Source organism: Eschrichtius robustus, chromosome 12 (genome assembly GCF_028021215.1).
Source record: "Eschrichtius robustus isolate mEscRob2 chromosome 12, mEscRob2.pri, whole genome shotgun sequence".
Lineage (NCBI taxonomy): Eukaryota > Metazoa > Chordata > Mammalia > Artiodactyla > Eschrichtiidae > Eschrichtius > Eschrichtius robustus.
This window is the reverse complement of record NC_090835.1, coordinates 95,073,937-95,096,779: the sequence shown is the minus strand read 5'-3', so window position 1 is coordinate 95,096,779 and position 22,843 is coordinate 95,073,937. Positions and strand designations below refer to the sequence as shown.

The 22,843-nt window shown below is 41.9% G+C and overlaps 1 protein-coding gene across 1 annotated transcript in view; it reads left to right on the top strand.

Annotated features, from left to right (window-relative positions):
* CAP2 (cyclase associated actin cytoskeleton regulatory protein 2) overlaps nt 1-22,843 on the top strand; it is a 137,200-nt gene that overhangs the window by 67,141 nt on the left and 47,216 nt on the right. The window lies entirely within an intron of this gene.

Here is a 22,843-nt window from a genome sequence, read left to right as displayed (position 1 = left end):
ACAAAATACCATAGCCTGAGTGACTTAAATAACAGGTATTTATTGTCTCACAGTCTTAAAGGCTAGGAATCCAAAATTGAAGTGTTGGCAGGTCCATGCTCCTTCTGAAGGCTCCATGGAAGGATCTTTTCCAGGCCTCTCTCCTAGCTTCTGGTGATTTGCTCGCAATCTCCTGTACCCTTGTCGACACATCACCCTGACTGCTGCCTTCGTGTTCACATGGCATTCTTCTGGTGTGTGTGTGTCTCTGAGTCCAGATTTCCCCTTTTCATAAGGAAACCAGTCATAATGGATTAGGGACCCACCCTACTCCAGTATGACCTCATCTTACCTAATTAACATCTATAGCACCCCTCTTTCCATGTAAGGTTACATTCTGAGGTGCTTGGTCTTAGGACTTTCAACATACGGATTTGGGGGAGACATAATTCAGTGGTTAATACTAGGTGTGTCAAGTACTGTTCCAATATTATTATCTGTGTAATGCAGCCGTAATTTGGGCCAGTTGTTTGAGCATATCATGGTAACACTAACCATCTGTGCTTCACCAAGTCTCCTCTTTGTGTTTTTATCCCTTTATAATATTTGCAAGTTTTGCTCAGCTTCATATCACTCCATATTCCTCTGTAGCCATGACTATTTCTTCTGTCTCTCTTTGGAAGCTGTTGTTATTAGCTCATTCAGATGTGTTTGCGTGGATAGTCCCAGGTTCACAGGGCTTTGCTCATTCCCTTTTAAGTTGCAAAACTGTTACATAGGACTCATGCTGTTAACTGGGGATTTTATTTGTTTGACTTATTTATTGCTTTTGGAGTTTATCATATGTGTTTGTTGTATCTCGTTGTTTCTCTTTTTCAGGTCATTTTATTGGCAAGGGGGTTACCATCCCCCAAATTCCTTCTCAGGAGTCCAAGTTACATAACATAACAGCTCTTTTCTTTAATTCTTTCTTTCCCTCCATTATTTCTTTTCTAATTCTTATAGACAGTTCTGTGAGAATCTTTGTGACTTCCTAAGATGTCATGTGTACACATGTCAATGTGAAGGACATTGTTGGTGTGCAGGTGGCCACACTCCAAGGAGACATAACCAGCAGTTGACTAGACCTGCAGGGTGCTGAAAGGATAAGGTGCTGACAAAGGATCCAGTTTGACTGGGATTCATTATTACAGTGGGATGGAGATAGGCTTAGGCACATGTGCCAGAGAACCAAATACTAGCCCATAAAGGGAAGGGGTGAAAGGATGGAAATTCAAACCTGCATGGAGCCCCAGGACCCCTCAAAACAGCATTCTCACATGTCCAGCTCCCACCACTGGACCACAGAGCCCGTAGGAAGGCTGGCCTTAAAGGCAGTTTAGAAATCTTTCCCTGGTATTGCCAGCAGTGTCATTTTCACATCAAGAGCCACCAGCCCCTTGTTCAGTGATAAGAAAAGTAGACCATCCTCATAAACTAGGTACAAGAGGACCCTGAAACAAAAACAGAGGAGCGTGCCCTAGAAAACAGTACTATGGGTTCTCTGTTGTGTCTCTCCTGTGTATCTTCTGGACGCATGCAGGTCACTTCTATTTGGAGTTATGTAAGTCCAATGGGAAGAGGGGTCCCAGCAAGCATGGTGGGAAAAACAAATCCATTCCCATGCCTGTGTCCTTGGGAGTGTGTTGTCTACTAGTCTGAGATGAGAACCATTTTTGCAGACCAAAATCGAAGATGATTGATTCCATTCATTTTCTTTCCAGAACTCTTCCCTGACAGTGAGGATGTTTATGGGTAGGGAAGGTGGAAAAGAATCATTTCTATACCACTTTCATGAGTCTGCTTCTGTGTATTCAACACTTGGATGCTCCTCCCCTCAGGCAAGCCCTTGGAATGAGCTCCCCTGTCGTGAATTGTTGGAACCCACAGCCTGGCTCAAATGACCAAGGGGCGCCTCTTTGTCAAATACACGCTGTGCATCTGGCGGCATCGCCAGGGGTAACCTGATAGGGCTCACAATTTTAATTTTAACCAAAAATACATCTGCCGGGTTCATTTCAGCTGACAGGATAAATATCGTATTTCTTCACCAGTCTGTAAACACCTTGCTTTTCGTCTCAATCTAACATGTTTCCCTGGTGTTTTACAGATAGAAAAATCAAGTTGGAGCCATATGGGACTGAGCATGTGTGTTGTGTTTGTCAAGTGCGGGGGTGACTTTATATGGAACTGGGTCCAGCGCAAGCAACACATATGCACCTGACCAGGAGGTGTGGGTGTGGCGGCACCATAGAATTGTCTAGAGGAAGAAAACCCCATAGGCAGTATGGTTTTGAGACCACTCAGCAGCTGCCTGTGGACAGCTGGAGTTGTCCCTGTTACAGATGAAGGATGGAGTGTGTCATTGTCTTGGGATCCACATCCCGTTGCTTCTCTTGACCCAAACTATTCTTAACCAAAGGTGGTTTTCTTTCACTGCCTTTGAAAAATCATTCTTTATGATTTTCTACTGTGAAGATTCTTCTGAATGAATCCAAAATGCAAGGCACAAATGCTGGTTCTGATTTCTCTACTCATAATAGTAGTGCCAATAGAGAAGGGACAGTACTTGTTTTGTGAAGTTGGGGGAGTTCAACGGGGAAATCATTTGAGATAAGTAGACTGGCATATAGAAATAGTTAAATAGATTTCCCAGTTCTGGGTTTTTCCCCCCGATCCTAATATAAATGGCACAAGTACTGCTGGCATTTTGTGTGAATATTTATGAGGGACCTTTTAATTTAAGGATCTCAAAATTCTTTTATCACCTATTAATTTTCACAGTGTCACGCTAAACCGCACGGGTAATAATGTTATACTCCATCTACAGATGGAGAGATCAAAGCTCGCAGATGTTCAATTACAGAACTTGCCAGAGACCTGCAGTGATCAGCTAGGCTCTTTCCAGCCCAGAGCGCAAGCCTGTGGTTCCCAGTGCCACCCAGCTTTCCCCAGCCAGACTCAGTAACCAATGATACTCTGACCCAACAGAGCAAGTGTGCAGGTTCTAAGAATCAGGTCTAGGGCTAGCCCTGGGATACCATGGGAATGCTGGTTTTGGACCTCACCCTCTCGGCACCCTTTTCCTGCAGGACAAGTTCCTACCTCCCATCCACACCTCCTTCTTTCTTGTTCAGTGCCTTATTGCTCTTGGTTGACTTCCACTGACTCTGGAAGAGGGTCAAATGATAACTAAAGGGGTTGTTAATTATTAATAAGGTCACAGTTTTCCAAAAAGTATATGCATTTTGAAAGGAAAATCTGAATGGCAGCCAGGTCTTCCCAGCCTTACCACCTCTCCCCTATTTCAAATGCTGTTTGAAGTCGCCTTGAAACTACACTTCCATGCAGGCTCTGCCAGGCCTCCATGTAGTGCAGGGGCTTCTGAGGATGAGGAGGGAGGACGTGCATGTTCCCACCATCCACAGAGCCAGCACGCTGTGAAAGCTTGAAAACCTGAACATCCCTTGTATCCGACAAACTCCTATGTTTGTGGCCAAATATGTTCTAAGAACCAATATAATAGAAAAATCCTACAAAATGATGGGAGGTAAAACTCCAAAAATTTGTGAGCGTTGATAATTGAAATTTTTTCAAGAGAAAAATACCGAGATAATTAACTTGTAATATTTAAGCATGCCCAGGGTATCATAAAAAGACTATAGGATTGCTTCTTATAAAAGAGCCCCAAATACCATCACATGGGATCATTATAGCCTAGGGATTTAAAAACATTTGCTCTTACTGACTCTGTGACCATAGCCCAAGGGCCAGCTGAAGTCACTCTTCCCCTTAAGATTCAGGTAAGACGTGCGTGAATTCTCATTCTGCGTCCTGTGGAAATAAATCCCGGGACACCTGGAAGTCCTTGTGTAGCATGTTCTCATGGTCGCCTCTGGTTTCCAGGATGAGCTGCTGTGGGTGGCATGGCCATCTCTGTTCTGCTTGTGGAATCCTGTGGTTTTCCTTGACTTCATTAGCAGAAGGCAGTTGCCATTTTAAATAGCATCCTCCAAACAAGGAGCCTTGGAATCATCCGCCATGTGTCCCTCTGCCAGCACTTTTCGTACTCCCCTCCTTCATCAGCTCAGCACTTGGTTGATGAGTGCCTACTAAGTGTCAGGTGCTTGAGATACAGCAGAGAAGAAACAAGGTCCGTGCTTGTCCTACGTTCCTCTAGATCCATCCCCATCTCCCGGTAGCCCTTGCCGCTGCCCGCCTCAGCCCCTCGTCAAACCCTATCAACACCCCCTACCTAACTGGCCTTGCTGCCTCTGCTTGGTGCTTCCCTCTGTACCTCACTCTGACTCTCTCCTCCCTCCCAGACTAGTTAGTCTTACCTCCTCTGCTAACAGTACTGCCAGGGCTCTTTACGGAAATCCACAGTCCTCAGCATTGCAGGTGGGGCCCCAAGAGCCCTTTCCTGTCTGTCTTGGCAGCCTCACCACCCAGAACACCAGCACAGGATTTGTATTCCACGGCACCCAAGAAAATTTGTTGTTTTCTGCACACCCTGACTTTTATGCCTCTGTGCTTTTTGGGGGAGGGGAGATATTTTTGTCTACTGTTTCTCAGCCTAGAATGCCCTTTCCCCTCACATTTCTTCTCATCCTTAAAGATGAGCAAACATGACCCCTCTGGATTGTCCCACCTGATGCCCAGCCCCCTCAGACCAGCCCCTCCCCCAACCCTCCCGAGACTCGGTCACACAGCACCCCTGGCCACTAACCGTGTGTTCACTTGCCTGTCTCCTACATCTTGAGCAGCACGGTGCCAGGAATGTGGTCACTGTGATAAGTCATAGTGATTGTTCAATGAATTTTACACCCTGTTATTTAAAAAAATTCATGTTACAAGCCAACATTTATTCCAGAGAGAAACTATTAAGCCCGTCTAAACCTCAGTTTCCTCTGCTGAAAAATGGAGACAGTAATGCTTCATTTCAAAGTCATTGCAAGAATTAGCATCCATCGTGGTAGAAACCGTAGTATTAGTCACACCGTGGCATCTCACTGAAGAGTAATTTGTTTGAGTCACTCAAGTGTGCACTTTGAGTTACCACAGTTGACCTCAAATTATACCCTCCAGAAGCGTAGGGAGGAAGGGGATTAGTGAATATGGAGCACCTGTTGCTTGACATCTATGAGGTGGATATTATTCCCTCGGCTAATAAGGGGCAGAATCAAGACTAGAACCCAGGAATGACCCTGTGCCCAGGTGTGCTGTGCTACCTCTTATGCCAGAGGGTGTGCCCCCGCCATCAAGACATTCTGTTACTAGAGGGTGACACGTCTTTTGCTTGTGGCCCACTCGTACAAACATAAAGTCTAGAAACTGACATTAATTCCAGAATTTATGAAACTGATGGCCGCTATGAGCCACAAGAGAAGCTGCCTTTAAACAAATCAGCAACACAATATCTACTATTCAGTACCGGTGCCGCCTGGCAACAGGGTGAAAGTTCTCGGGGTCCAGCATGGTGTCCACACCTCAGAGGTGATGCGGATATGCCTGACATTGATTTGGGGCAGCCTCTCCCAAGGACTGTCCCTCGGTGCCCCAGAGGTTGTCAGAGCTCCCCCTCTGTGCTCCAGCTAATCTAGTATATACCAGGAGCATGTGGGTAAATGGCCCGGGATTCTCGAGAAGAGGAGACCTAAGTTTCCATTGTAGGCTCGCACTTTTGACTACGTACCATGGGCACTCTGCTCTCAGTTCTTTTATCCATTATGATGTTCGAGCAGTAATTCCATTTTGTTGGCTATCAACGGCATATCATTTCTTCAGTATCTGTGGTCAGTAAAATGTTCAAGTAATTATGAAAATAATAGAAGCTCCCATTTCTAGGCTTCTGTTGTGTCAGATGTTATGCACATGTGATCTTATTTGGCCATCATCATAACCTCACAGATGAGTATTACTCCTTTTTTCTCCAACCCTCCTCCAACCTTTTTTCTCCAACCCTCTCCAGTCCCCAGCAAGGGTCCTCCTGCCTGGTGTCACTCATGCCAATAGAATGAGGCCGAGTGTGGTTCACAAGCAAAGGAAAGCTTTACTCATTGATGAAAGAGTGGAGAGGTGCGCACACGTGTTAGGGTTCTCGGCGGGAAGGGGACAGAGTTCACCCCGCTCGCGGCTCCAGATCCCAATGTGGACGCAGCATCTCAGCACGCGGCCCCGAGATGAGGTGTCGGCACAACCATCTCACACCAAGAACTCGGGTCTGCACACAGCACCCTGTGAGCAAGTGAAGCTAGACTAAGCACAAAGGGGGAAAAAGAAGGTTAGACTTTATTTTATTACCCAGATTCTACTTTTATTACCCGGGAATTATTAATGGGCTTTGCCGGTGACACTTTCATAGGCATCCTCTCTGGGGCTCAGAGAGGGGCGTTAGCCCCAACTCACATGCAGGATGTGGTTTAAACCCAGGTGTGTCCTACTCCAAAGTCAATTATGCCTATTTTTTCATTATGCCTAAGAATACCAGCTTTGAGAGCCAGACATACCTAGGTGGAAATCCCAGTTCTGGCCAGATGATCTTAATCAAGTCACTAAGTATTTTTTGACGTTGTTCCTTCATTCATTAAAACAGGAATAATGATGCCAATCTTTCCAAGGTTTTGTGATGTTTAAATAACATATAGACTACAAAGTACAGTGTCTGATATATAGTAGCCAATCAGTAATTCATTTCCTCCCTCCCCTTGAAACTGATTCTCAGATGATGCTCACCCCAAAGTGCTCGTGCAGACTTTTGTGGGGTTCCTAACATGGCCTGCTGATGAGGACCAAATCCCATTGGCTTAACTCCAGCCTGTCTCTATGTTTCCTCTGGGAGGAACGTTCAGTGTACCAGGAGGAAGGAAAGAGTTTGACCTTTTGGCCTCTCCTTTGCGGAATTATATTTTGTGCTCTGCAACGCTAATGTGTGATGCTTGAAAGGTACAGCTTAGCTATTCAGAGAAATCTTCTAATACCAACTATGGAAAGTGTTTATATATTTTACCTCTCTGAAACTTACCAGCTTCTCTTAGGATGTTGGCCAGTGTATTCATATTTTAATTTTTTGTTTTGGGGTCACCATAAAAAAACAAGGAACTGGTGATATTTCCTAAAGTAACTCTATGGGCTGGATAACAGAAGGACCCAGAGCTGACAAAAGATGCCTAAAATAAAAAACTAAGATTGGTAAGACATCACGGTGACCAAATGGGGTCTTGAAACTGCGGCTGATGGCTTGTATTCTGTAATTCTAATCAGCAGCAAGCATATTTTCCTCTATCATGTGCCAAGGTCAAGAGTATCTGGAATTGAAAGTGCACTAGATAGCCTGTGAGTGGCTGAATTCAGGTGAGACAGCTGGGGGGAAAAGCAACGTTTACCCCCTTCTAGTTCCTGCTTTGCCCTCATGGATGCTCCATATTCCACTCTGATCAGCTGCTGGCATGTGACAGATGGGCTCGATCGAACAGAATGGACCAAATAATCCGTCAGATATTTCAGCCAGCCACAAATTCTACTTAAGCCGTTTTACATTAATTAAAAACTCCTCAGCACCCTGATCCCTTTTTCCTGTTCTGCTCCTGTTTTTCATAGTGTGATGTATTTATTATGTGTGTTGTTTGCTCTCTGTTCCCTGCTTGTAAACCCCACAGGAGAGGTCTTTCTTGTCTCACTGATGTGTTCCATATACCTAGGATTATACCTGGCATATAATAGGTGCTCAATAAACATTTTAACAGATTACAGGAACAAAAAAAAAAAAAAAGCATGATGAGGTCAGGGTAAGTGGACACCGAGCCAAAAAAAAAAATTTATGAAGGAAAACAGAAGAGGAGGATGTAAAAGAAAATGTCTGATAATTTTGTTCACTTATGAATAAAAAAATGCACATCAAAACAGGATAAAATATTGCCACCTTAGGTAGATACGTTTATTTCTGCCACCCAGATCACAGATCACATCTGATTTCTCGGAAGGTTCATTTTTATTTATCACCTCGACATTAATTTGTTTGTTCATTCACTCACCTGTTATGTGACAAGCGTTGTATTTGGCATCAAAATGCAAGCTAGGTCACCAACATACAGTCATATAACATGACTGGGTCTACCCCAAATCAACTGTCTTAAACAGTGTGTCTCCATCCATTACCTCAATTAGTTAAGATACGGTACAGATAAAGCCAGGTCCAAAGATTTGATATCTCCGTGGACCAACTAGTTTCAGGATATAATGAGCAATCAGCCTGGCAAATTAACAAAAATAATTTTGCCACCAACCACAGAGTAAACTCATAATCCATGATAGCTGTCTTCACAAATGTTTGCTGCTTGCCAGAGTGGATGACTCAGCACAAGCCATCACCAGGAGAGAAACAGCACAGAGCTCACTCCTTGCTGACTGGGGGCCAAAAGCACCATCCTCGTATGTGAGAAACAGCACATTTATCCATTGTGTTGCACTGAACTGAGAATGTGAGAAGATGCTCCCAAGCAAAGGCAAACTGAAGAGTGGAAACCAGAAAAAGACTCAGCTGGGGGGAAAGAGTTAGGACATCAACAGCCACGTTGCATGCAATATAGTAGTGAATTGTGGCCCCTGGGAAAGATCGGTTAAGGATAGATTAAACAGTGTGTCTGAATCTGAGCTCCTAGCCTTCCTGCTAAGTCCTGTTCCTTCTGCAACGTCTCCTTCTCAAGTGATGGCAACTCCATCCTTCTATTCTCTCAGGTCAAAAACCAAAGAGTCATTCTGGACTCCTCCTTTGCTCGGTAGCCCACCTCCAGTCCATAACCTACTTCTCGCAGTCTCCACTGCAGTCACTCTGGTCGCAGCTACCTTAATCTCTCATCCAAATTATTGCAAAGTCTCAAATATGATCTCCCTGCTTCCACCTTACCCCTTGCCCCCCTGACAATCTAGTCTCAATACTACAGCCAGAGTGATTCTCATAAAAGAAAATCACATCATGTCATTCTTCTGCTCAAAACTCTCTGGTGATTTCCATTTCATTCAGGACAAAAGCCAAAGTCCTCTCAACAGCCTTCATGATCTGTGCCCCTGCTCCCTGCTGCTTCCTCTCCCACCTCATACCCCACCACTTTCCCCCTCACTCATCCAGCTCCACTGGTCTGCTTGCCAGTCCTTGAACACCGGAGACACATTCCAGCCTTAGGACCTTTGCAACAGTTGTTTCCTCTTGCAGTGGTTGTCTCTGCCTCCCCCAGATATCCACATGGCTAATGCCTCTTCCAACTATTTATTCAAATATCACCTTCTCAATGAGACTGACTCTGGCCCTATTTTATTTTATTTATTTGTTTTTTTTAAAAAACCTCTTTATTGGAGTATAATTGCTTTACAATGGTGTGTCAGTTTGTGCTGTATAACAAAGTGAATCAGCTATACGTATACATGTATCCCCATATCCCCTCCCTCTTGCGTCTCCCTCCCACCCTCCCTATCCCACCCCTCTAGGTGGTCAGAAAGCATCGAGCTGATCTCTGTGTGCTATGCGGCTGCTTCCCACTAGATATCTGTTTTACATTTGGTAGTGTATATATGTCCATGCCACTCTCTCACTTCGTCCCAGCTCACCCTTCCACCTCCCTGTGTCCTCAGGTCCATTCTCTACATCTGCGTCTTTATTCCTGTCCTGCCCCTAGGTTCTTCAGAACCTTTTTTTTTTTTTTTTTTTTGGATTCCATATATATGTGTTAGCATATGGTATTTGTTTTTTTCTTTCTGACTTACTTTACTCTATATGACAGACTCTGGGTCCATCCACCTCACTACAAATAACTCAATTTCATTTCTTTTTATGGCTGAGTAATATTCCATCGTACATATGTGCCACATCTTCTTTATCCATTCATCTGTCGATGGACACTTAGGTTGCTTCCATGTCCTGGTTCTTGTAAATAGAGCTGCAATGAACATTGTGGTAACATGACTCTTTTTGAATTATGGTTTTCTCAAGGTATATGCCCAGTGGTGGGATTGCTGGGTCATACGGTAGTTCTATTTTTAGTTTTTTAAGGAACCTCCATACTGTTCTCCATAGTGGCTGTATCAGTTTACATTCCCACCAACAGTGCAAGAGGGTTCCCTTTTCTCCATACCCTCTCCAGCATTTATTGTTTGTAGATTTTTTGATGATGGCCATTCTGACTGGTGTGAGGTGATACCTCATTGTAGTTTTGATTTGCATTTCTCTAATGATTAGTGATGTTGAGCATCCTTTCATGTGTTTGTTGGCAATCTGTATATCTTCTTTGGAGAAATGCCTATTTAGGTCTTCTGCCCATTTTTGGATTGGGTTGTTTGTTTTTTTGATATTGAGCTGCATGAGCTGCTTGTAAATGTTGGAGATTAATCCTTTGTCAGTTGCTTCATTTGCAAATATTTTCTCCTATTCTGAGGGTTGTCTTTTCATCTTGTTTATGTTTTCCTTTGCTGTGCAAAAGCTTTTAAGTTTCGTTAGGTCCCATTTGTTTATTTTTGTTTTTATTTCCATTTCTCTAGGAGGTGGGTCAAACAGGATCTTGCTGTGATTTATGTCATAGAGTGTTCTGCCTACGTTTTCCTCTAAGAGTTTTAGAGTGTCTGGTCTGGCCCTATTTTAAATTGAAACTCATCCCCCACATATATTTCTGATTCCCTTCACTTGACTTTATTTTTTTTTTCCCCTATGGCTTTTAACAGCTAACATACCATTTAATTTAGTTATTCATTATGTTTACTGTCTATCTCCTCCTGTGATGATTCATCTTATATGTCAACTTGCCTGGGCCATGGGATGCCCAGATATTTGGTCAAACGTTATTCTGGGTGTTTCTGTGAGCATGTTTTTGGATGAGATTAACATTTAAATCAGTAGACTGGATAAAGCACCCTCATGTGTGTGGGCCCCATCCGATGGGTTGAAGGCCTGAACAGAACAAAAAAGCTGACCCTCCCCTGAGTAAGGGAGAATTCCTCCTGCCTGACTGCCTTCAAACTGGGACATCAGCTTTTTCCTGCCTTTGGACTCAAACTGAACATCAGTTTTCTGGGTCTCAAGCCTGCTGGCTTTCAGATGGGAAAACTTAAACTATCAGGTTTCCCGGGTCTCCAGCTTGCTGACTCACTCTGCAAATCTTGGGGACTTGTCAGCCCCCATAATCACATGAGCCAATTCCTTATAAAACTATATATGTAGTCACATCCTGTTGGTGCTGTTTCTATGGAAAACCCTGACTAATACACTCCCCACCCTACTTGGACAAAAGAGGGTGGGGACATATAGGAGTCCTTATGTTGTTTACTGCTGTGAATTGCCTATATTGTTTACTGCTCTACTCTGCCTCTTCTGACCAGCCCTGGCGCATAGATGGCACTCAGTATATATTTGTTGAATAAAGAAACAAGTGGACCAACAGGTAGCAATCTTTAGATATATCTTTAGAGATATGGTGACACAGTCATCTCCATTTTATTACATAGTCTAGAGCTGTAGGCTTTATACCTAATAACTGAGCCAAAGATCAAAGAACGGTCTTCCTGCATGTGCCTCATAGAAAGGAATTCTGGATGTACGTCACGTTTTTTGCTAGCTTCACACATGCTGTTAGCCATGCTTTCCTTTTGGGGTCAATGTGAAAAACCAAGCACAGCAACGTACTGGCACCGATCAGACTTTGAGTGCATGTGATCTATGGCATAAGGGAGCCTTACATCAGGAAAAGCTGTGGGACTCTTCTGGACTTGGAAGTAGTCAGAAATCCCTCTTGGGTAGTAAGGAAGCATCCCATGGCCGTGGGGCAGCACAAAGAGAAAAGATAGCTCAAGACTTGAAGACTAAAGGCAAATAAATGTCATTAGCCATCAGTTTGCTCTGCAGAAGGAAAACTGTGATTGAGTGGCATTGTTTCTAAATGGTCTGCCTTTCCAAACACAAGGTTAGATGTGTGCAAGGAGAAAGAGAAAACAGAGAAGATAAGGACAAAGGAGAGGAAAGAGATTCTACCTGCCAGTGGTGATTAGGAGTGGGGGCAGGGCTGGCCATAAAAAGACTGACTGTGAGGCACCAACAGAAGATAGAACCTCAGTGCAGAGGGGGAGGGTTGTGCCAGCCATCCTCTCAGAGATGATTATAGCTCCTGAAAACAGCCGCTCTGCGTGTGTGTGTGTGTGTGTGTGTGTGTGTGTGTGTGTGTGTGTGTGTTGGAAATGAGAGAGAAGAGACTTCTTTGCCTCCATTAAATGCCCTTGAAAGTGTTTCCATGGTAATGAGCAAGGATAACTGGAGAGGAAGAGGACAAATGAACACACGGTACGCAGCCCAGCAGACCCCTGTGACTCCCTGAAGCCACTTCACAGGCTTCTGCTGGCAACCTTTCCCAGAGTCTGTTCCGCAGAAAACCAGTTCCCTGCAAAACTGGGGCAGTGGGGAGCGGGGGGGGGGGGGGGGCGGGAGGGGGGTGTGAATAAAAGGTTCTGTGGGCAAAAAAACTTGAGAGACTTCAGGGTAAACAAGGTAAATGGATTTCTTTAGTAACTCCTTTAGTGTTCTGAGGTGGATCATGACTCGCCAAAAGGGAGATGCCATATGCAGAATTCCTTCAAACCCCGTGGACCAGGAAGCACTGTTTGTGTGGAGCTGCTCACCAAGCCAGGGCGGGGCTCTGTTGGATGCACTGTGGGCGGCACGGCTCTTGAGAACAGCGAACAGCAGAATCTGAAAAAGGTTGTGCTGACCTTAAAAGAGAAAGCTCATTTCTGATTAAGGACGATTGGAGCTCTGTATCAGTAGCTTGGTACAATAATGGCAAATCCACCCTGTGGGATGTCTTAAGACTTACAGAGCAGTTGTTGAAATTTTTTGCACCTTCTGAGGTTGAACTGGAAACTGTAGATTTACGTCATCTCAGCAATATTCTGCATAAATGAATCTCGAAGAGAAGACCTGGCCATCCCTCTACCATGGGCCACTTATCTAGGGGAAAGACAATGACCCAGTAAATGCAGCTGACTGCACAGGGATCCTTCAAGTGATGACTTTGGTAGTTTAAACTGAGATTGATCATTACAAAGTGGACAGAACTGGGGAAAACCTGTCAACATGGTGAATGGCATACAGTTAATACTCAAATGTTGGTAGACAAAAATTTATAGCACTTCGGGGAGGGGGAGAGATAAATTAGGAGTTTGGGATTAGCAGATATAAACTACTATATATAAAATAGGTAAACAACAAGTTCTTGCTCTATAGCACAGGGAACTATATTCAATATCTTGTAATAACGTATAATGGACGAGAATATGAAAAAATAATATATCAATATATGTATAACTGAATCACTGCTGTACACCAGGAACTAATACAACATTGTAAATCAACTGTACTTCAATTTTTAAAAACTTACAGTTTAGATTTTTTTTCTATCTCAGAGAACTAATTTCTGATCACAGTATATTGTTTTAGATTTTATAAAGCTGGTAAATTTGAATGGTTTTGGCAATTCTCTCCAACTTTAGAAATTGTTAGTGAAGTCCCTGTGCGTTTAAGTAAAGCACAGTGAGATCTGCTGTTCAGCTTTAATGTTCAGAATCCCATAAAGTAAAATTATAGGTGATTATAAAATTTATCAGAAGCCAGATAGTACTTACCCAGAGAGAGGGAAAGTTGATGTCTTTTCAGCTGGGTCCATAAAATAAGTTGAAACAATGACAAAGTACAAGGTGAGATTCTTCTCAACCGTCCAGTCTATTCTCTTATGCTTACTGCGGATAACCAGGTTAAGTTTTTGATTTTCAACTTAATTTTCCCTTCTGGTTTCTCTCTGCCATGATTTCATATGTCTTTATTTGTCATTGCCCATTATTGACCCACTGCTTCCTTCCCGGATCTCAAATAATCTGGCTAATCCCTTGTCCCTGCCATGAACCCAGCATTTTCTAGGAACCCATTTTGTCAAGTCCAGTCATACAGGAGAGAGGCACTAGAGCTTTGTATGTGTCCCGCGTACGGTCGTTAGCCTACACGTGAATGAATGGAAAAGATGTATTTTCTCTGTTTGGACTATTATCTTCCTGTACTATCAATGAAAGACTCTTCCTATCAGAACAACTATAATGAAAACTATAACTCTCATTCTGAGGAGCAGTTAATGTTAAGTTTGTTCGTTTCTATCGTCTTCTGACCCGTGTGGTTGCAGTAAGATTCAGGAGATGAGATATTGTTAAGGATACAAACTATTTGGGTTACTGTGTAAACATTTAGATTTCCATTGAACTTGACTTTTTATATCACATATCTACCATTCTGAGACAAGTCAAACATTGAGAGCTTAGAGAAAATTGTGGCCCATGTATCACATCAGCAGAACTGTGTTCTTGTTCTGACGAATAAATTGTAGGTTTTAGAGTGAGGGTTTCCCCAGATACTGCACACAAAAACTAAAACTGATGACAGGTGGGGCTCACACTTGTGAACAGTGGCACAGACAAAAACAGGAAGTGGGAACTGACAAAGAAGTGTCCATTGTTCATTGGGTCAGTGGGCCCAAAATCCTCAATAAGGCTTTGCATGATTCTGAGAGGTTTAAATATATTGATAAGCAACAGTGTAAATTGTTATCTGAATAGTTTTTAAAAAAACGAGAAGGCTCGTTCTTTGGAGAAGGCTCTTTAAGCCTGTGGTTTGATGAATCCTTTGGCAGAAAAGACTACACTAAAAATGCCCAATTTGCAACTGTTCTACCTTTATGAGAAAAATACAACAACTTGACATCAAGCTTCAGTGCTACCCCTGAGGTTCTATGTGAATAGTTCTGTGTCCCAGGCTCCAGACCTCTGCGTTTCCAGCTGTTTTTTTGGCAAATGTCAGTAAAGGGATATCATAGGGATGATCCTGGGCCCCAATGCAATATTAAATTATGTTTCACGTATATGCGTGCTTGTCATTACTTTGTATGCTTTTCTGTTATGTCTGAAATGGACTGTTTTTCAGATATTACTGGGAAGAAATGTGCTGATGAGTATAATGGGTTGTTGATAGATTTGTATTAAAAATTTAAGTAGGAGTTTATGCATGTTGCAAGCTTCTCTCATAAGTATCAGGACAATACAGTTCATTCTGGAAAGCAATTCATTCCTTTTACTCTTTAAGAATGATTTTTTTTTTAAGATTTTTTTAAAATTTATTTTTGGCTATGTTGGGTCTTTGTTGCTGAGCGTGGGCTTTCTCTAGCTGTGGTGAGCGGGGGCTACTCTTCGTTGCGGTGTGCAGGCTTCTCATTGCGGTGGCTTCTCTTGTTGCAGAGCACGAGCTCTAGGCACGTGGGCTTCAGTAGTTGTGGCTCGCGGGCTCTAGAGCGCAGGCTCAGTAGTTGTTGCTCACGGGCTTAGTTGCTCCGCGGCATGTGGGATCCTCCCGGACCAGGGATCGAACCCGTGTCCCCTGCATTGGCAGGCGGATTCTTAACCACTGCGTCACCAGGGAAGTCCCAAGAATGATTTTTTTAAATTGAAGTTTAGTTGATTTACGTTATATTATTTTCAGTGTACAATACAGTGATTAGATATTTTTATAGATTATATTACATTTAAAGTTATTATAAAATACTGGCTATATTCCCTGCACTGTACATTACATGCTTGTATCTTATTTATTTTATACCTAATAGTTTCTACCTCTTAATTCCCTTCCCCATCTTGCTCCTCCTCCTACCTTTCTCCCCTCTGGTAACTAGTTTGTTCTCTGTACCTATGAGTCTGTTTCTGTTTTGTTATATTCATTCATTTTTAAATTTTTTAGATTCCATATATAAGTGAAAACATACAGTATTTGTCTTTCTCTGTCTGAGTTATTTCTTCAAGCATAATACCCTCCAGGTCCATCCATGTTGTTGCAAATGGCAGCATTTGATTCTTTAAGAATGATTTTTAAGGAATAAAAGCAAAAAAAGCCTTTGGGATTCTTGAGTGTATTTTTGTTTTGTTTGTTTGTTTGGCCGCACCGTGCCGCATGCGGGATGTTAGTGCCCTGACCAAGGATCAAACCTGTGACCCCTGCATTGGGAACGTGGGGTCTTAACCCACTTGACTGCCCGGGAAGTCCCTTGAGTGTACTTTTAAGAGAGTTTAACAATCATAAAATAAGACATATATGCAGAATGTAAAGCCTTAAGAACATATAAAAATATTTTCCAAGGGATTTGTCATAATGCAATATAACGGCAGCTACCATAGCATCACGTACATTCATGGAGCTCAGTTAGTTTTACTTATTTAGATTGATTTCTGTGACAGTTTTGCAAATGTTTTAAATTTTCAAGTTGTCTTAAATGTGCAAATGTTTCTGAAAGTATTATCGTGAGGATATTCTGAAACCTCCAAAATGCTTCTGGGCAGTGGAAAATTTTTATATTAGAGGAACAATGAAGGGAAATTAGTCTAGAGAAATATCTACAGTTGCACCGAAGCAAGTAAATGCAAATTAGCATTTCTGATAAAAAAAATTTGCTTTTGACTTAAAATGATGAAAACAATTGCTTCATTTATTAGAATGTGCCCAAATGATATATTTATAGAAGCAAACACTGTTCCTGATTTGGATAACCTTTGCCTGAAAAAATGTTAACTGTTCTTCTTCATCTGAATAATTTATTCTGATAATTTCTGAACATGTTTTCCCGAAGCTACTTCCCTAATGCTGAGAAAGAGTCTTAATATTTTTTGATACCTATAAATTTAATAGCACCTATATGAAATTTTTTCTACCATTGAAGGTACAAAACTGGTTAGTATGTTTTAAAACTTTTCCCTTCATTACAAAAGAAATGCATATACATATTAGAAAATTTAAAATATATGGATAAGGCAATACAATAAAAACTTGGATGAGTATCTTTCCATATGTTTTCTGTGCTATATACTCATATGCACTCACATGGAATCAACTGGTAAAACTTTATACAAAAACAACTAAGCCAAAGTAATAGTGGTTGATATTTGATAGTATGGCTGGCTAAGATGTACTGCTTGATATAAGCTTTCTTAGAATTTTTTAATGAAGGTGGGAGTCAAATATTAAAAAGACCAATTTTTACTTTAATGCTGTTAAGTTTGCCTGAGTTGTAACAGTAATGTTTTTGTAGTCTTTGTATTTAAAACATCCTTTCTAAAAATGATAGAGTTTCAGAGAACTTGCCAATATACTGATGTTTTTATTTGTTTTTGTGCTTGCTTGTTTTAACTGAACTGCTTAAATTCAACTCTTACGATTATTCCTTATGGTCTTAACAACCATTATTTTTAAAGTAATTATTATTTTTGAAGATATCTCTGATAATTACATCCACAAGAAAAAAATCACCATTTAGCAGTGTTTTTCTCCATGTGGTGGAATTAAGGACATTTATTGTTTACTTATGTTTTTCCATCTTTATTTTCCAATGTTTCACAAAGAGCATATAATCAGAAAAAGAAATTATTTTAAAAGAAATAATAGCAGATTGATCCATTTTCTACCTGGTGTAGAAACTACACAAGAACCATGGATTTCAGAAATAACAAGCTTAATTCAGTTTACTCAATGACACATCTTTGAGGTCAGACTCCCAGAATTTGTTCCATCCCTTACAAAACAGCATGAGTGGGAATTTGGTTTTCCTTTTTGGGTAAAGTTTCTACAGAGCTTGCTGATAAACTGAGATGAAGCTGATAATGGGTCTCAACTCTTCAACTTTAAAGCAGAAACTAGGGTCATAAAGACATGGAGTCCTGAAATACTCTCCAAAGTACAGTCCCATCAAGCTAAGATAGTGCTTGGAAACACTTGCTGAAACTTGCAGTTTGCACATGCATCTTCTCCAGTTTGGCCATTTTGACCTTCTGTTAAAGCCACAGTAACCTGGGGAAGGGCAAGGGAGATTTTTCAGCTAACCTTCACATGAGTCTTGAAAAATGATTTTCTTTCAGGGAAAAGTCTCTCAGGATAAAAGAAACCCTGAGTGATAAGTTAAAAAAAAAAATCTGGGTGAGACCTAAAACAGGCCGATTTAAAGTCATTCCAAAGCACACTAGCTTTTAGCTGTGTCTGAAAAGCCACCACCAATGCATACCATTGAAAAAAACCCAGGATGCCTCTGGAATTTATCTCCCATCAGTGGAAAGCCCTTTTGTAGCGTTAATTGACATCAGTGCAATTCAACCTGTATTTATTGAGTATGCTTAATACATACTTAATACTTAAACAGGTGGAAGTTCCTCTAACAGCCCCCCACCGCCCCGCAATTCGCTTTTCCTCTGATATCCCACACGGTCAGCCTTGATGGAAATCACACCATAACTCGAATGTTCTCTCTGTGTTTTTGATTGCAGCTGTGAAAGTTCAGGATGAGCTGGAGAATGTAAGCCTCCTTTAAAGTACACGAGAAATCTATTGGCACAGAATGAAAGCTGTACTGCTTATTAGAGTTGTGCACATAGCCGTTGTGCTTAGTCCTCTCAGCATTACTTTTTTTTTTTTTTTTTTTTTTTTAATGAGGACAATTCTTCACGCAATTGCCAAACTAAGGCAGAAGGAAACTTTCTCAATCTTTTTGGTGCCTTCATCAGATAACCAATATAAAATATCTTCCAGAATACTCTGTCTCCTCAGACTTTAGAGTTTGTTCTTGGGAAGTTAGAGATAAACAAAGATGGCCTTAATAAATCTATCTAACATGGTAAATATACAGTTTCTGGTTCTTTTTCCCCTTGGGGCAATAGGCCAGATATCACTAACAATTCAGATATTCTGGCCTTTCTCAAAAATGTCATTACATCAAGAATATCATGGCTTAAAAAGGAATGAAATTGAGTTATTTGTAGTGAGGTGGATGGACCTAGAGTCTCTCATACAGAATGAAGTCAGTCAGAAAGAGAAGAACAAATACCATATGCTAACCATATATATTGGAATCTAAAAAAAAATGGTTCTGATAAACCTAGGGGCAGGACAGGACTAAAGATGCAGATGTAGAGAATGGACTTGAAGACATGGAGAGGGGGGAAGGGGAAGCTGGGACAAAGTGAGAGAGTAGCATGGACACATATACACTACCAAATGTAAAATAGATAGCCAGTGGGAAGCAGCCACATAGCACAGGGAGATCAGCTCGGTGCTTTGTGACCACCTAGAGGGGTGGGATAGGGAGGGTGGGAGGGAGGTGCAAGAGGGAGGGGATATGGGGATACATGTATACCTATAGCTGACTCTGTTATACAGCAGAAACTGACACACCATTGTAAAGCAATTATACTCCAGTAAAGATGTAAAAAAAAAAAAAGAATATCATGGCTGAGCAAATCACTGGAGAAAACTAGGATGCTCTTTACTAGTGTTGCCATAATTAAAAATCAGCTGCCTTCTGGGAAAACCTATATAACGCACCTTTGATTGGGTGTTGAATTTGGACTAAAAAGAATCCCTTGAAGAGGGAAATGTTTCCCTTCTAAAGAGTGAAATTCCAGGGAGGGCATTTCAACCTGACTTTAGCAGTCATTCACCAAGAAACATGGAAGAGCTGTGTTTGGGGCAGGGACTGTTTAGAGGGGTTTTGTTTCTTTGTTGAGAGTTTGGGGGTGTTTGTTTGCTTTTCCTGTACTGTCATTACACCCTTATATTAGTTTGCTAATGTTGCCAGAACAAAGTACCACAGGCTGGGTGGCTTAAACAACAGAAATGTGTATCCTCACAATTCTGGAGATTGGTAGTCCGAGATCAAGGTGTCAGTAGGGTTGGTTGCTTCTGAAGCCTCTCTCCTTGGCTTGTAGACGGCTGTCTTCACCCTGTGTCCTCACACGGTCTTCCCTTGTGAGTGTGTGCGTCCTCATCTCTTCTTATAAGGACACCTGTCATATTGGTTTAGGGTCCACCCTCATGACGTCATTTTAACTGAAGCACCTCTTTAAAGACCCTGCCTCCAAACACACTCACATTCTGAGGTCCTGGGGGTTAGGGCTTCAATATTTGAATTTGGGAAGGACACATTCAGCCTATAACAACCCTGATTCAGGGTCTTCCTGTCACACCTATGAGACCTTTCCTTTGTAATGGCCAGAAGGGAAAGTGAGAAGGTGGGAAGGTATTCATGAATTTTCCACAAGACCTGGCTAACTTCTGCAGCAACCTTTTTTTGTTTTTCACCGCCTTCAGTATGGAAGAATTTTAAAAGTCCACTAACTTTGAAGGCATTATGCTAAGTGAAATAAGTCAGAGAAAGACAAATACTGTATGATCTCACTTATATATGGAATCTAGACAAACAAACAAACAAAAACCCACCAAACTCAGAAAAAGAGAGATTTGTGGTTACCAGAACTGGGGGCTGGGGGGAAGGGGGAGTCAGAGGAAGCTGGTCATAAGGTATAAACTTTCAGTTACAGATAAGTACTAGGGATGTACTGTACAGCGTAACGACTATAGCTAACACTGCTATATGATGCAGGAAGGTTGTTAAAAGAGTAGATCCTAAGAGTTCTCATCACAGGGGGAAACTCTTTTTCCTTTTCTTTTTATTGTATCTATATCAGGTGATGGACATTAATTAACTAAACCTATTGTAGTAATCATTTCACCGTGTATGTAAATCAAACCATCATGCTGGTTTGATTTGCATATATTTACACCTTAAACTTATACAGTGATGTATGTCAATTATTTCTCAATAAAACAGGAAAAAAAAAGTCCACTGAGAACTTTGAGAACACTTTGCTTTCTTTCCCTGTATTTCTTTTTGTTTCTCCCAAACAAAAACATGCCTTCTCCATCTGCAGATCTCAATTAGAAAATGTTTTTCCTGATTTTGCATGTCAGTGATAGGAAAGAGCTGGTCAGTGAATCTCGTCAATCAGAGATTTTTAAACTGGCAGATATCTTTGAGATCTCCTACTATTTGTCGAGCACTCACAATGTACCTGACTCCTTACCAAGCACAGACATGTTCTCTCATTTACTCCTTCTAACAGCCATGTGAAGTGAGTGCCATTATCAACGGTATTTTGGAGATGTGATCATGGAATCATAGACAAGTTTGGCCATTTGTTTAAAGTTCTAGAGCTTAGTACACTGACTTGCAAGAACTTGAATCCAAGCAGTCTCATCCAGACCTGAGCCTTTACTCTCCCTTGCTGGGGAACTAAGATCCCACATGCCGCACAGTGTGGCCAAAAAAAAAAAAAAAAAAAAATACCCAACCTTATACATGTAAATGCCCTCCGATATTTTCTATTCTATTTCAGTTACTTTTTTAAAATACTGATTGTGACCCACTTAGCTGAGTCTGTCAAAAACCTGAACTAGATGACCTAATTTAGACTCCCGTAACCCTAAAATCCTGTTAGCCTGCGTGGATGTTTATTTGGAGCCTCTCTTATCTTAAATACACAGACTGTTTGTTTGAGGCAAATGAATATTACGGATTACAGAGAACATCTTTTTTTACCCCCAGTCTGAGCTAACTGAATAATAGTCATAATGATAATCACTTCCGTTTATTGTGTCCATCCCATGTGCCAGAGGTTTAAGACGTCACCTCTCCTGTAGCCTGTAAGCTTGTAGGTATTATTGTCTCTGATTTACAGATGAGGAGACCAAGGCTTTGGTTAAGTAGTTTGCTCAAGGCCTCATAAAGTGTCAGAGCAAAGATTTGAACCAAGGTCATTATAATTCCAAAGCCTTTATACATTTCTTTTAGGGGAGGGCATATACAGGGTCAAGAAGGAGAAGTGAGGGCTGGAAGCTACTGCAGCTGAACATTATTTCTTCCCTAATGGTTTGCTGTCCCTGGCAGAAACAACTGTCCTAAAGGATGATAAACTACCATTGTAGCAGTGATTAAAATCTGCACCTGGGAGCTTTTCCAGTTCCCCCCGAAACCCAGGCCACCCCCAGACCAGTTAAATCAGAGTCTCTGGGGGTGGGGCCCAGGCCTGGTTTGTTTGTGTTTTTTGTGGGTTTTTTAAAAAATTTATTTATTGCTGCGTTGGGTCTTCGTTGCTGCACGCGGGCTTTCTTTAATTGCGTCGAGCGAGGGCTACTCTTTGTTGCGGTTTGTGGGCCTCTCATTGCGGTGGCTTCTCTTGTTGCAGAACATGGGCTCTAGGCGCGTGGGCTTCAGTAGTTGTGGCACGCGGGCTCTAGAGCGCAGGCTCAGTAGTTGTGGCGCACAGGCTTAGCTGCTCTGCGGCATGTGGGATCTTCCCAGACCAGGGCTCGAGCCCGTGTCCCCTGCATTGGCAGGCGGATTCTTAACCACTGTACCACCAGGGAAGCCCCCCAGGCCTGTTTTTGAAAGCTCCCAGGTGATTTCAATGTGTAGCCCAAGTTGAGAACCTTGAAGTTCAGTTAAGAACCTCTGAAGTCTTGGTTAAAGAAATTAAGGAGCTTTAAGGGGCTTTTCTATTTTCAAAGACTATGTAAAATACTGCCAAAACCTCTTCAACTGCTTTTACAAAGCTGAAGTACAAACTGTTGCTATTTCTTTGGAGGAAAAATAAAAAATCAGATAACCTTTTATCTGCTCTTCCAAACCAAAGAAAGTCAAGAATGCTATGGGGAGATGCTATAAGCACCAATCTCTGTGGTACTTCATAACTCAGCTCACATAGTTTTAGAAGTGTTTTTATGTGACTAGAAAAGTCAGTTGTTGAATCAATTAATCAGAAGTGAGAGGGGTGGGACTTCCCTGGTGGCACCGTGGTTAAGAATCTGCCTGCCAACGCAGGGGACATGGGTTCAAGCCCTGGTCCGGGAAGATCCCACATGCCACAGAGCAACTAAGACCGTACT